The following is a 15,081-nucleotide window of genomic DNA, read 5'->3' as shown; positions in this document are numbered from 1 at the left end:
GTTCTAAGAAGTACTTTCCACAACATTTTTGAAATGTAAAAGCCAATTTCTGGCAAATGTAAGTTTTTCATACTACCTATACACAAATAGCAATATACTTCTACACTATTTAAGATTTATCATTTGACAAAATCTAGTTTAATCATAATTTTAAAAAATCTTTAAATTTTTTTAAAATGCATATCACATATTATTGCTCACAAAAATCTCAATATTGAAGGTACAATTTAAACATAATCTCAAGAAATACTAACATTGAGGCTGTCATATAAATAAGTACTTCTATAGTCCTCTTGAGCATTAAAGAAGTATGCAAGAGGCTTAAGGAACCCAGAAAATAAGAACAAAGTTGTAGTAATCTAATTTTCTTTTTCTTTACATCCTCATATGGCATTTATGAGACCCTGTGCTTTGCAGGAAACTCTGAATGCATGCGCTTCCTAAAGTTGCTTATTTACTTTTTATTTAGTGACAAGAAACAATAAGAAATAATATTGACTAGGAGGATAAAAATTATAACAATTTGTAATGTTAAATTTAAATATTTTTAAATGGCTTATAAAACAAATGCTATTTCATGTGATATCTTTATCAGGACGAAAAATCATAAATATCCTCATAAAATATATACTTTTTAAGTCTAGATATTATTCCAAATAAAAGCAATGTCTTTTTTTCCCCAGCACTCAGAGAATTATAACATTATAGCAGCCATTAAAATTAAGGGGAGGCCGGGCACGGTGGCTCATGCCTGTAATCCCAGCACTTTGGGAGGCTGAGGCAGTCAGGTCACAAGGACAGGATATCCAGACCATCATGGCCAACATGGTGAAACCCTGTCTCTACTAAAATACAAAAAGTTAGCCAGGCATGGTGGTGCACGCCTGTAGTCCCAGCTACTCGGGAGGCTGAGGCAGAGCAATCGCTTGAACACAGAACGGGGAGGTTGCAGTGAGCCGTGATTACACCATTGCACTCCAGCTTAGCAACAGAGCCAGACTCCGTCTCAAAAGAAAAAAAAAATTGATTAAGGGTCACAGGCCTGGAATATGAATAAATTATACTAAGATAAAATCTGTCTCTAGCATGTAAAAATTCCAACAACAACAAAAAATAGCTTGGATGCTTTCTTACTCCTTTGGGCCACTGATACGATTGTATTACTAGTGAAATTTTTGTCAGTCAAAATGAACCATATTAGACACTGGTATTCTCTTCTTGGTGTCCCAGCCAAAAATATTAGCAAGATAATCTTAAAATCTCTCATTCAGAGGTACTGAAGAATAAATATGTCTCAAATATATAAACTATTAGACACTTATTAAGTAACAAAGATGATGCTTTCAAGGAATTTTCATTTTAGGGAAAATAAAGCAAAATAGCTAAGAAACATCTGCAATAAGTCAGTAAATAGTTTACAAATAAAAATATTAAATGTTAGTTTAAGGGAAAAGTAAATACAGGGTTTATGATTACTATAACCTCAAACAAACAATAAATTAGTATTTTAATTAATCACTCCTTGGCATTACCCTTTACATCTCTCACCACTTGTTGGGTATCTTAGCCCTGCTCTACTTTACTAACTTCATTACTTAGCCTACATCCCCATTACTTCATCTCCCTTGCATCTCTCCTCCCTCATCCACCTTCAATACAGTCTGTCTTTGCTTTTCTCCTGCTTGCAGAACACTGCCAGAAAAAACAGTAAAATATGCTGATTACAAATTTATGAGTTCCAATCTCAGATGAGCCTCCGATGCTGCTCAGCGATTCTTTCACTTATTTATCTTGAAACACTTCTCTTCTCCATTCCCCACAATATGTGGAACACTTTCATCACTCTCCTCAAGTCCCCTAGCCTACTTCCAACAACCCAAGGCTCAAAAAGTAACTGTTTAAAAAAAAAAAGTTCCCAGATGTAGTTTTTTCCATTCATATCCAAATGTACCTAATTCTCATCTATACACAACTCTTAACCTTCTGAGATAGAGTATAGGTGTCTACTCTTTTCCAGAGTTAATCCCCCAACAGCTGTTTTGGATCTTACCTCTTCCTGCTTCATCTGGGACCTTTTTCTATTAGTTATTCCCCAATTCTATCTTTAATCTCTTCATCGGCCCATCAAAAAAAAAAAAAAAAGAAAAGAAAAGTTCAAGCACCAAATGAAGGCTCTTTCCCTCCTCCCTGCCTCCTCCAGCTACTACTTCTCACCTCCCCTTCACTGGCAAACCTCTGTTCTCTTTTTGGTCTACCTCCTTAGCTGTCTTCCATCTTCACCATTTACTTGGCTCCAGAAAAGGTTAGGAATGACCTGATTTCTACATTCAGTGGCCTATATTCAGAATTTATCTAACCTGACCTCAATGCCCTGAAAAAGTCAAAGAAGGTAATAAAAGTATAAGAAATGCAAAAAGAAAAGTTACCATTTGTAATCCTCCAACATAATGACTGATTCAAGCAAGGATCATTAATGGGTACCAAAATCACTGGTTAAAGGGTTGTCAGGGAATAGGATATTTACACGGCTATTAAGTATCCTCTATAAATTATTTATTAAACAGTAGAGAGATCTGTCAGTTCACCTTTACCAAGTGATCAAACTTGCACTACCAATATAGTGACAGCCTGAAATCATGTGCCTCCTGATGTAATACAGCAGAAATACACATCATCTGTGTGATGGTCTCACCAGAAATGTCTGACTAGAATCTAATCATGAGGAACAGACCAATTCAGAATGTGGAACATGCTCCAGGACATATGGTCTCTACTTCTCAATGGATAAACCTAAAGAAGAGAGGAAGGCGGTAGGACTAGTCCAGATTGGGGGAGACAAAGAGACATACCAGCCAAATGCAATGCATTAACCTTGAATGAATCCTGCATTTGAGGGGGAAAAAAGCTGTAAAGATTTTTGGGACAAATGGGAAGATTTAAGTATAGAGTATACATCAAATAATGTTATTAAGTAAATGCTGATATATATATATGATATATATCAGCATTTATATATAAATATATATCTATATATCAATATATATGAGATATTGATATATATATCAATATATATAGATATATATATCATATATAGAGATATATATATCATATATAATACCAATCAATACCACATTACTTATTCTGAATATTGTCTGCAACTATTCCACCCTCAAATTACCCCATAAAAATCTTACTGAATAGCTGGGCCTTTGACCACCTCTACCCTTATTTTTATATGATTCTGAAAGAAAGGTGACCAGTTAACAAAATTGTAAGAAACCAGCCAGGCGCGGTGGCTCACACCTGTAATCCCAACACTTTGGGAGGCAGGTGGATCACAAGGTCAGGAGTTCGAGACCAGTCTGACCAACATGGCGAAACCCTGTCTCCACTTAAAATACAAAAATTTGCCGGGCGTAGTGACACGCACCTGTAATCCCAGCTACTCAGGAGGCTGAGGCAGGAGAATCGCTTGAACCCAGGATGCAAAGGTTGCAGTGAGCCGAGATTGCACCACTGCACTCCAGCCTGGGCGACAGAGTGAGACTCTGTCTCAAAAAATAATAACAATAATAAAATTCTAAGAAATTATATTTTCATCCATTCATTTCATGCATTTTAATTAATTCAACTCTAAACGCTACAGCATAACTGTGGACTATGGGACATACAGAAAAATCAAAGTGACTTTTTTGCACAGAAAGATGAAAAATAATTTTAAAAGAAATCTAGAAGGAAATGAGATTTTACAAATGGTGAGCAGGCTTACAACCCCTATTTCTTCAGTTAAATTCTCACATCTGAAGAATAATTACCTTCAGATAATAGAAAAACCCTTCAAATACACAGGAAGGCAGGCATAGTAAATGAAGACAAAAGGATTATTCCCCAAAAGGGAATTAATCCAAATAACGATAGCATACTCTTAAAAACACTAAAACTTTTTGTATAAGTCACTTCCAAAAATTTTAACTCTGAAGTAAAATATATATTTTCAAGTCTTCTCAAATAGCATATTTGAAAACAAGGTAATCTTAATAAGTTAATTTCACCATTATAATAATCAGTTATTTTACTGTGCTATAACGGTGATACTCTCAGGTGCTACAGAAGGAAGTCAGTTTGCCCCTATATTAAGGAGTTTCAGATTATAGTGATATACTAGTTATTTTACTAGTTTGTTATCAATATTTGTATTTAGTGCTTCTCTCCTCCCTAGAGAGGCTGTCAGCCATCACTATTCTCCGCCTTACTATCTATATTCCTGCCTTTGACAACCTCTATATTCCTTCCTAATTTGATTCTTCTGAAGCGAGTAACTCTTCTACAGTATATTATAGTTGACACTGCATCTTAATACATATTACCTCATTTAATAATTCTTACAATAGCCTTGTAATACATGGATTATCACTACCCTTATTTTATAGATGAGAAAACTGAGGCTCAGAAAGAATAATTTGAGTAACTTATCCATAAGGTATGGATGATAAATAGCAAAAGTGATCTCAACTGTCAATTACCTTCTTTCATCAACAAATTAAGCTTGTTAAAAACATTAAATAGTCTAAAGTGGAGCTCATAGGGGAAAAAAAGATTCATTATAAGCTTGGAATTTTTCTGGACATTCACAACATACATACATACATACATAAGTGTTATACATACATACATACATATATACATATATAACATAAGTGTTATCCATAAAGTTAAACACTTAGCTTACTTCTCCTTTCTTGGTAGTTGAAGCTGCCAGGAAAAAAAAATCACTTCTGGATAAAAAAGATATGACTATATTCTATTTACAATTTCAAAAACGTATGCAAAAATAACTAACAATTCAAAACAATAGTTGTCCAAATTTGCAGTAAATTAAGTCTGTTTTTAGAAAAAAAGGAGTTCTTTTTTCAGATTTGAAGACAACCTAAACATACGAAAGAGTATCTGCGTCATGTCGTAAACAGATTTCCTTTTATTTTTCCCTCAATTCCTCCTCTTGCAAAGAAATAGAGTTAGTTGCTAGAGGATCTAAGGTGTTAATCTAATTCACCAAACATCGCCCACTGAGACTATTCTCCCACCTGGTAGGAATCAAAAACACTAGGTCCTTACCAGAAATCATGCAGCCCCTAGGTTTACAATGGTACCATTGACATTTTGAACCGGATAATTTCTTGCAAAAGTGGATGTGGTATGTCCTGTGCATTGTAGGGTATTTAGCAACATCCTTGGCCAATACCATTTCCTTCAGCTATGACAACCAAAAATGTCTCTAGACACTGCTAAATTTCCCTTGGAGTCAAAACCGTCCTCGCAGAGCCATTGTTTTAGATGTTAGGGCACTGGATATTTGAAAAAGGAAAGCTCCAACTGGCCCTGTTAATTATAATTTTTTAAAATTTGGATTTAAAAAAATAAGACATTAATAGTACAAGAATATACCTAAATAATACATTTGCTACCCTTCCTTAGGTTAAAGCATTTTTAGAGGATTTTGTAACGTGGGTTTCATCAATGTAGCTACATATAGTCACCCACTTTTCCCCCAAAGTTGGGGGAATGTCCAGTTCTTTCTCAGCTCTGCTAGCAAAATGTCAAATACATACATATATACAAGAATCTAAACAATTCTAATTTCCAAAGTCCCATTTCTTGCTTTACATGGCCACGCTGTGGTTCTTGAACCACACATCCTAGAGATTCAAGCTTCTAATCTCCATGTTTCCTCATCTGGTTGCTGCCAACTAATAGCGAGGTAAGCAGGAAGTAAGCTGATGACCTTTAAGATCTTTTCCCTGATATTCTAATATTCAATGACTAAAATGCCCACTTTTACTTATTGATTCCGAGCTGACCAAACTACCTCTTGAGGTTACTGAAGCCATTCATGCCTTCTCCAACTTTATGCTGAATACAACCAAAAAGTGTATCAGTTATTTACAACACCACTTTTAATATTGGTGATCAGTTGCTTATTCCCTAGCTCAAATAAAAAATTTTAACATGTACACTGTTTTTAAAGGAAAAGCTTTTCAAGAAGCTATGAGCCAAGAAGCATTATATGAAAGGCCCACATTAGGCCAATATTGAGACAGAAAGTAGACTAGTGGTTGCCTAAAGCTGGGGGTGGGGTGAAGAGAATGGGGAGTAACTGTTAATGGATAAAGGTTTTTTGAGAGAATGATGAAAATGTTCTAAAATTAGATTATGGTGATGGTTGCACAATTATTTAATCTAAAAACCACTGAATTGTACACTTTTTTTTTTTTTTTTTTTGAGATGGAGTCTCGTTCTGTCACCCAGCCTGGAGTGCAGTGGTGCTATCTCGGCTCACTGCAACCTACACCTCCCAGGTTCAAGCGATTCTCCAGCCTCGGCCTCCCCAGTAGCTGGGATGACAGGCGCTCGCCCCCATGCCCGGCTAATTTTTATATTTTTAGTACAGACGGGGTTTCACCATGTTGGCTAGGCTGGTCTCGAACTCTGGACCTCAGGTGATCTACCTGACTAGGCTTCCCAAAGTGGTGGGATTACAGGTGTGAGCCACTGAACCCGGCCAAGTGGTACACCTTAAATGGGCGTATTTTATGGTATGTTAATTTTATCTCGATAAAGCAGTTTTTAAAAAGCAAAGAGCAGGAAAAAGGAATTGTAATTAACTTTTGTTGATTAAAAAAAAAAAAAAAAGAGTGTGATGGGCCGGGGCCGGGGCGGTGGCTCACACCTCTAATCCCAGCACTCTGGGAGGCCGAGGCCGGTGGATCACAAGGTCAGGAGTTCAAGACCAGCCTGGCTAATATGGTGAAACCCCGTCTCTACTAAAAATACAAAAATCAGCCAGGTGTGGGCGCTCCTGTAGTCCCAGCTACTCAGGAGACTGAGGCAGAAGAATCACTTGAAGCCGGTAGGCGGAGGTTGCGGTGAGCCAAGATAGCGCCACGGCACTCCAGCCTGGGCAACAGAGCAAGACCCCGTCTCAAAAAAAAAAAAAAACAAAAAAAACAAAAAAAAGAGTGTGATGAAGAAATTCTGCAAAATTTGCTGTTTCATGGGCTATATAGGAATTGACTTTAATTCTGACACAAAAAATTATCTTATCCAGAAATCAATTTTAACTTTCCAGAAAATATAAGCATATGCAAAAGTAATCACCTTTTCCTAGTAAACTTTTAGTATTAAATTCTAATTTCAAAAACACTTCAGAAAGCCAAATGCTGTAGTAACAATACTTCTACAAGAACAAAATATACGAATATCAACAACAAAACAGTCTTTACGATTTGGTTGTGATGCATTATTTTAAAAACCCATTAAAACATTTTTCATTTATTTAAAAAGTGATCCTCAGACTGCCTCTTAGATTGGTAGTGTAATAATTCTTAAGTTATCAGAACATAATTTAAAAATTGCCAAATTACAATAAAATCGCAAACATCTACTGTCGTCCCAAACAACTATCAATTACAGCTACTGATAACCTATCATAAGCAATGATGAGCACTACGAACCATCAACATCCATTTCTAGGAAATCCGATTCTGACTACACTACAAATACAGTCAAACAAATCCCATCATTCCCTCTGTTCCATCATTTAACTGCTTAGAAATCATTTAGGCTCTGAAGGTGCTTTTTCCAATTAGAACTCCCCTTCGGATTTATAAAAGTGAATGTACATCAAAATCTGCAGTTTAGGTTATCGCAGTAATATTTCTCGGTATACTACAAGTAATTTATCACGGTATTACTTAAAGGCGTTTAGTATTAAGACTGCCCTTGATTTGACAAATCAGAAATACAGCCAATTAAAAACAAAAACAGTCCAAACAATTTAATTCTTCGAAAGAGCCTCAATAAAGACCAAAAAATAAAGCTGGTTAGAAGAAAAAAAATTTTTTTTGAAACGCCGGTCAGTCAAAATGCTAAAAATACCATCTTGAACTCAACACATGAACAGACCAAATGGCTAATTATAATCGGCAAGCCAAAGTTCCCAAGTCAACGACGGGAGAGCAGAGACGGCAGAGAGGGCCTGCCCTTTCTGTCTATGCAGAGATGGAAGGAGGCAGAACTGAAGAAAATTAATTATTGCACAAATTATTTCAAGCTACATTGCCAAAATGCAAAATACTGAGTAACTCTTTGGGTTAGCCTTCCCCGGAGAGAAAAACAAACAAACGTTTAAACGATTCCAGTAGAATCCAATAGGACTAAGGGCCTGGCTGGAAAAAGAAAAGGAAAGTTTGGGGGCAGCGTCTAAGGGGGTGATGGAAGTTCCAGAGCTGGGATCCCGGAAAGATAAGAGAGGGGCAAGAGCGGCGTTTGCGGTCGCTGACGGGAGGCAGGGAACACGGCTGCCAGCCCCGATCCCGGAGGGAGAGTGAAAAGGAAAAAAAAAAAGGAGGTGGCGGAGAGGAGCATGGAAGCTTCAGCGCCGGTCAGCTGTGACCGAAACTCGGTCCGTTTGGGGCTGGGGAGGAGAGCCGAGGGGGTGGGGTCTCGGTCCCTCTCTCCGCAGTAGGTCGGGGTAAGAGTGGGCTGCGACGCGCGGGGGGCCGCGGGGCACACCTACCTGCGGGTCCCGGGGCAGCCGCCCTGAGCGAGGCCTAGTGCATCGCCGCCGCCTCCAGCCCTCCACGTCGCACCGAGGCTGCTGCTCCACGGCCGCCGCCGCCCGGCGCCCGGCCGGGCCCGAGCCCGGCTTCCCGCCCCCGCCCCGCGCCCGCTGGCCAGTCGGCCCGGGGAGCACAGGGCCGCCCTCTCGAGCCCAGCTTCACTCAGGGGTGAGAGGTGGCAGCGGCGGCTCCCTCACGTCTCTCCCGGGTGTCCTGTCAGCCAGCAGTTTCCCCCGGGTCCGCAGCGCCGCCTCCGCCGCTGCTGCCACCGCCTCTCCCACATCCCCGGCCTCCAGGGGAGCCGCCGCCGCCGCGCCACGACCACTGCCTCTAGCGCTTCTGCTCCCGGCTCCACTGCTTTCCCTCACCCCGCCGGCCCAGCCGGCTCGGCCCGGTCGGGTGCGGGGAGACAGCGCCGGAGGCCGCCGCAGCCCCCAGCCCACAATCCACCGCGCGGCTCTGCCGGGGCGGGAGGGCCGCGGCCCGGGCCGGGGGGAGCGCCCGCCGCCTGGGGAAAGCGGCCTTGGCGCAGGCCGGCGTGCCCGTCGCAGGCGCAGCCAAAGTTCTCTCGGGGCGGGGAATACACCGCGTGGCTCCCCTGCGCCTCCTCTAATAGTCCTACACGCAGACAAATCCACGCTGAATTCCACTTTCCCCACCACCCTTCCCCCCAACTCCCAGTTTTCAGGAACACCCAGAAAACCTCCTGCCGCCTTCCCCGGGACTGGGATGCGACCCCTCCAGCGTAGCCCTCGCCACCCCCAAGACTAACCGACTCGAAACATCCCTAAATCACCCGGGACCTATTAAAGTAAATACTTCCACGAGATTCCACCTCTCCCCCACCCCCTCGAAGTAAATGCTTTTCAGCCGTTCCCTAGTAAATGCCCTTCCAAAGGTTAAAGGTCACCCCTCCGCAACAACCCAATTCTCTCTATGGAGGCCTTTTCCCTATCCAGTCCTCCCCTCCAAGTCTTCCCCAAGTTCCAGGCCTTCCTCCTAGACACTGTAATCAGTTATTTCTGTTACTTGACTGAGATACTTGGAGTGTGTATGATAATTAATACCTTCTAATTCTGACTTCAGCCTGGTTTCACAGGACTTGCAACTTTAAACCAATAAAACACAGTCCACAAGAAAGGGAAGGTCTTAGTATATAAATACACACACACACACACACACACACACACACACACACATATATTTTAGGAAGAAAAAGATCCTCAATCATTTGAGTGCTTGTGGCTTAATTTTGGGAAGATTTTATTCAATTTTGAAATTCTTGCCTAAAAATAAATTTCAAGCATTTATAAGACATAGTATGTTTTAACAAATCAAAAGTGAAAATGTAACTCTTATAGTTGGGTTGAAAAAAACGTTGATCCAAGTTTCACTTCTAAGAAGTCACTTTGAAAACTGCAAACATAACTTTTATGAAATAATATTTTCCCCACCAAAGAGCTAAAGTTGGGGAAAGAGGACAAAAAGTAAGGAAGCACCAAAAATAGTTGAGAGAGAACTCTTACATTATATTTTTCTAAGTTCAATACTCTAAAATTATGTAAGAAACAAAGTGAGAAAATCATTCCCCAATATGAAATAAATTTAACTGTAAAAGAGTGAAGTCCTCTTAAATCCCTGATAGCTTATAAAACCAGATGAGTTTACATAGAAGCAGAGTAGAATGGTGGTTACCAAAGACTGGGGGGTAAAGGGTGATGAGGAAAGGGGAAATGTGGGTCAAAGGGTATAAAGTTTCAGGTAGGAGGAATAAATTTTAGTGATCTATTGCACAGCATGATGACCACAGTTAATAACAATGTATTTAATATTCCAGAATAGCTAAAAGAGTACTTTATTTGTTTTGTTTTGTTGAGACTGTGTCTGGCTCTGTCGCCCAGGCCGGAGTGCAGTGGCATGATCTTGGCTCACTGCAACCTCGGCCTCCCAGGTTGAAGCAATTCTCCTGCCTCAGCCTCCTGAGCCGCTGGGACTACAGGCGCGCACCACCACGCCCAGCTAATTTTTGTATTTTTAGTAGAGACGGGGTTTCACCATATTTGCCAGGCTGGTCTCCAAACTCTTGACCTCGTGACCCACCTGCCTCAGCCTCCCAAAGTGCTGGGATTACAGGCATGAGCCACCACGCCCAGCCAAGAGTACATTTTAAATGTTCTCACCATAAAAAAAGTGAGCTGGGTACAGTGGCCCACACTTGTAGTCTCAGCTGAAGTGGAAGGATGCCTTGAAACTAGCAGTTTGAGTCCAGCCTGGACAACATAGCCAGACACCATCTCTTAAAAAAAAAAAAAGGTAGGTGAGGTGAAAGATATGTTAATTAGCTTGGTTTAGTTATTCCACAGTGTGTACATATATCAAAACATCACCTTGCATCCTATAAATATATATAATTATTATTTGTCAGTTTAAAAATTTTTTATTAAAAAAGATGTGTTTATACTGTGAAAATATTAACAAGAGGATTAACCAAGTTTTATCTAAGGCCAGAAAGGAAAATAATTTTTCTTTATGTCTAGAATCAGTTCATAGATTATGCTAAGAATTGGATTTAGCAAATTCTTATATTTTGACCCCCCTCAGGAAGTCAACAACAGTTCAAAAACTTCCTTAAGCCTGGCTGGTTTGGCCTTTAAAAAAATATTTGTGTTTATACCCCACCTTGTTCCAGAAAAGATTCCAACTTGGCACTTGGGCTAAATGATAGCCGTCAGTTATCTCCCAGACACTAGAACAAGACAGTCTGGTTTGCTTCCTCATTATCCATCTGTTGATAACATACCATAGGAAGAAAATACACATTGAGTGCCGTGCTTAGTTCTTTCAGAGATCCAGCTCAATGTTTACTTTTACTTTTACTTTTCCACAGAACAATTCATAATCTTGAATCTAAACAGGAAAGTAAATGCTGATGATCAGGTTTGCAAAAATTTTTTTAAAGTGTGTAAACTGGGCAAGCAATTTCATTTAAAGCTAGATAAGTTTCAAATTAATTACTATGTTCACTTGCTATCACTTGAATCATTTCAGTCAGTATGAGAGCTGAAAGCCAAATCACAAATAAATAGGTATAGATATATTATTAGTGTGCATTTCCAGAAAGCACAGATGATAGAAAATTAAGAAATTAATACAAAATTAAGAAATTGATAGGAGTTAAGATTCCATCATTGCCTTCAAAAAAAGGAATCAGGAAGAAAATATTTAGCTACCATGTCACTAACACTGTATTTGGCATATTTATTATATCTGTTACCGACCAATCACATGAAAGGTGATAGTCCATCAAGGTTATATGTTCTAATTAGAGGGAGAATGGCAAATTTTCTAATGCCATAACACCTATAAAAGGGCTATGTTTATGTTTACTGTGTATTCTGTGCATATTTGTATAGGTGGCAGTAGTAAGGTTAACATATCTACTAAATCACTGAACACTGCCTTTCTTTTTTTTTCTTTTGAGATGGAGTCTTGCTCTGTCACCCAGGCTAGAGTGCAGTGGCACGATCTCGACTCACTGCAAGCTCCACCTCCCAGGTTCATACCATTCTCCTGCCTCAGCCTCCCAAAGTAGCTGGGACTACAGGCGCCCGCCTCCACGCCTGGCTAATTTTTTGTATTTTTAGTAGAGACGGGTCACCGTGTTAGCCAGGATGGTCTTGATCTCCTGACCTCACGATCTGCCCGCCTCAGCCTCCCCAAGTGCTGGGATTACAGGTGTGAGCCACCATGTCCGGCCTGAACATTGCCTTTCTAATGATTTATTTGATAGAAACTATACATTCACGTGCTATATAAATACAGAGGGGAAAGGGGGCACTGATAGAATGAACAATGAGAAAAATCATTTTCCAATTTAGTAAGATAGAAGCACTAGCTTCTTTTTTCTGTGATAGCAAACCTTGAATCTATCAAATGGAAACCCATCCACATTCTTAACCTACTCTACAGCTAAATATGTGTAATTATATTGTGTGTTTAGTATAAATAAGCTATCTTTGATAAGCAAGATTTACATGCACTAATGAACTGAAGGTGTCAAGCTGGTAATTGTTTCATTAGGGTTTGGATTTTCTATCCAATAATGTCCTGAATTATTTTATGCATCATATTTGAGCTATTCTTAAATGTTATATATATAAATATATAATTATATGTGTTTTTATAATTTAAAAAATTTTATAATTTTTGATACAGCTAATATATAGTATATAAAAATATAAATGATAATTTATAACAATATGACTCTAACCTGAAACTGTGTTTTGATATTTCTTCATAGGTAATATAGGACTATCTTAATGTAGGAAAACTTTCCAGTTTACTTTGAGTATGGTGTAAGATATTAAAGCTAAATGTAGATATAAGCACCACTAGAAAATTTATAATATTTTATGTGGTGATGATAATGTACTCAATACTTGTTGGGAGTAATATACAAGTTTTCAACATATCATCTTTTTGTCTTCTACATCAGCCGCTTGGTTACTTTGGAAGCAATTATTTAACTCTGTTAAATTTCTCTGTTAACTTTCTTGACCTCAATATTTCAGATTTCCATTTTGATTATTATAATAATAGCAGCTGTAATCTACTAAGAATTTACTGCACCCCAAGCATAGGGAAAAACCAAGATACTATGGTATATTAGTTTTCTATTGGTGTGTACAAATTATCGCCAATTTAGCAATTTAAAGCAACACACGTTTATTATGTCATGGTTTCTTGAGTCAGGAGTCTCAGCACAGCTTAACTTTGCTTAAGGTTTCACAAGGCTGCAATCAAAGCATCCATCAGCCTGTATTCTCATCTGAAAGCTTGACTGAGGAAGAATCTGCTTCCAGTCTCCTTCAGGTTGTTGGCAGCATTCATTTTCTTGCATTTACAGACTGAGAGCCTTGGCTCCTTGCTGGCTCAAGGCTGCCCTCAGATTTTAGAGGCCACTTGCAGTTCCTCACCCTGTGGGTTTCCGTAACACAGCTGTTTACTTCATCAGCCAGTGAGGAGTGTCTTTAAAGTCTCTAAAGTGAATCTGCTAGCCAAATGGAGTGATATCCTAGCATATTTTCTATAGTCTGTGGTTTATAAGCAGGTCACAAGTTTCACTCACACTTGAGGAGAGGGGATTACAAAAAGTGTGAACAATCACGGTTGCCTTTGATGGTAGCAATCATGAAGGGCTACCCTCGAGCCTATAATTAATACCACAGGCTTTGGATTTTGGCCAACCTTGGGCTTTAAACTTGGCTGTGACACTTTAGCTATGTGACTTTATTATCAGCCTCTAACTCATAGCTTGTTCATCTGCAAAGAGGGAAAACAAGCTCTTTGCACTTTATTTTTCTCCCATGTAAAATGAGACTAATAATAGAGTTTAAGGATTAAATGAGCATGTTAACACAGTAACTGGTAACATGAAATACTCAATAAACACTTGTTAGTTTTCTCCCTTTATTCCCCCTTTCTCTCATCTCTTTTTATTTTGAACCTGGTCTGTTAGAAGTCCCAGTTGGCATTTTTACCCTTTCAACAGCTATGTATTTACCCTGGGTCCAGAGTTCATGTACATGTGTGTGCACCTGTATCTAGGGCCATTCAAAACCAATTCTAGTATCAACACCTTAAAAAAAAGGATGGATAGTATTGCAAATGTTATTTCCAACTTGAGCTTGGAAAAATAAATAAAATGATAAATGCATAACATTAGAAAGATCATTATTAGACATAGAGGCTTTGAGAGTTTAGAGAACGTTGCTGGGGTTGGCCTCAGTTCTCCCTCTGAATCATGTTCAATAGGTACAAGGTACAAAAGGACGTGTTCTGGCATAATAGTGTTCCTGGGCTCTGAGTTTGTATTCCAGCTTTGCCACTTTCTAAGTAACCTTGGGATATTATTTAAGCTCTTTAAAGCTCAGTTCATTGTGGGGTAATGATAGTATTTAGACTTTGTAGATGTGCTGTGAGGATTACGTTTAAAGTACACAGTCAGCCCTCAATATCTGCGGATTCCACATCCATAGATTCAACCAACTGTGTATTGAATATATATATATTTAAAAACAATAAAAAATACCAATAAAAAACAATACAGTATAACAACTATTTACATTTCATTTACATTGCATTAGGTAGTATAAGTAATCTAGAGATGATTTAAAGTATCTCGGAGGATGTGTGTAGGTTATATGCAAGTACTTTGCCATTTTATATAAAAGACTTACTCAAATCCCTGATTTTGGTAACTGCAGAGGAGGGGGTAGTCCCTGAACCAATCGTCCTCAGATACTGAGGGACGATTGTACTTAAATAGCATAATTTAATGCTTAGTTCATAGTTGGTACTTTAAAATGTTAACTATCATAATTATTATTATAATCTTCACTATATCATTATTATTAGGAAAGCTGTTTTAATGAAACCCGCAAAATAGGAAGGGGCAAGATTT

At 39.0% G+C, this 15,081-nt stretch overlaps 1 protein-coding gene across 5 annotated transcripts in view; it reads right to left on the bottom strand.

Annotated features, from left to right (window-relative positions):
* VPS54 (VPS54 subunit of GARP complex) overlaps positions 1-8,715 on the bottom strand; it is a 127,942-nt gene extending 119,227 nt beyond the window's left edge. For 4 of the 5 annotated variants that reach the window (XR_008676909.2, XM_031008384.3, XM_031008385.3 and 1 more), the window contains exon 1: positions 8,576-8,715. The gene's annotated coding sequence lies outside the window, so the exon portion shown is untranslated. The remainder of the gene's footprint in view (positions 1-8,575) is intronic. The other variant, XM_055378010.2, reaches the window with a different exon arrangement.
* Between the last annotated feature and the right edge of the window lie 6,366 nt (positions 8,716-15,081).

The sequence above is a fragment of the Gorilla gorilla genome, chromosome 12 (genome assembly GCF_029281585.2).
Source record: "Gorilla gorilla gorilla isolate KB3781 chromosome 12, NHGRI_mGorGor1-v2.1_pri, whole genome shotgun sequence".
Lineage (NCBI taxonomy): Eukaryota > Metazoa > Chordata > Mammalia > Primates > Hominidae > Gorilla > Gorilla gorilla.
The sequence above is the reverse complement of the archived record's forward strand: the minus strand, read 5'-3'. Positions and strand labels throughout refer to the sequence as shown.